This window comes from Penaeus monodon, chromosome 33, assembly GCF_015228065.2.
Source record: "Penaeus monodon isolate SGIC_2016 chromosome 33, NSTDA_Pmon_1, whole genome shotgun sequence".
Taxonomy (NCBI): domain Eukaryota; kingdom Metazoa; phylum Arthropoda; class Malacostraca; order Decapoda; family Penaeidae; genus Penaeus; species Penaeus monodon.
The window spans coordinates 31,296,069-31,296,864 of record NC_051418.1 but is presented as its reverse complement, the minus strand read 5'-3'; the positions used below and the strand labels follow the sequence as shown (position 1 = coordinate 31,296,864).

The 796-nt window shown below is 30.8% G+C and overlaps 1 protein-coding gene across 1 annotated transcript in view; it reads left to right on the top strand.

The window, feature by feature from the left end:
* Positions 1-796, top strand: part of LOC119594380 (C-Jun-amino-terminal kinase-interacting protein 4-like) — a gene marked incomplete in the record, with an annotated part of 97,279 nt that overhangs the window by 59,502 nt on the left and 36,981 nt on the right.

Sequence of the window (796 nt, the reverse complement as noted above, 5' to 3'; positions counted from 1 at the left end):
TCAGAGGATAAAAGAGGAATGGGAAATACATAAGAATCTTCTTCAGGTGAAAACAGCCTCCCAGAAAATACAAAGGTATTTCTTTAGGGGTGATTTCAGTTGAGAACCAGAATGTTTGTGAACTGAAGCTGTGTTTCATGTCAGTTTCACTCATAAATCAGTGTGTTTGTGTATTCATTATTAGAGGAGCATGTTGGGATGTCAGAGTACAATATACATATGTAGTGTGTCAGTTCCAGAAAAGTTTTGTGTATTCAGGTTGTTGTAAAATTAAAACAATGTATATTTGCATGATTGTAAAGGGAACTTTGTAGATGAATTGGTAGTGTTAGTGTCAGTGTTTCTCAAAAAAATTATTTATGTACTGGTATGCATGGTTAAAGAGTTTACATGGGTGTTTTGCATAATTTATTCATGCATATTCAGACTTTATTCATGCCAATACACATAATATTTTCTCAGGGGTTCTGAATAATGTAGTCTTACAATGAGTGGAGAGCTTGTTGGTCGAAAATTCATACATTTACAAAGATTTATCTGGAATCATAAAAATCAAATTTTCAAAATTATTCTCTCTCTTTTTGTTCATAATAATATATAGCTGGGTAATTTTGTCTATCTTTTATCCAATTTTATTTTTTATGTAATTGTTATTATGGGGAAGTAGTAGTTATCATCACTGATATGATTTTATCCATTAAACAGACTTTTTTCTACTGATGTGTGAGGATTTTAGTTCATATGAAACCAATGGATCTGTATTCCTTTAAAAAAACAGTTAAAGTGTGTTGTATAG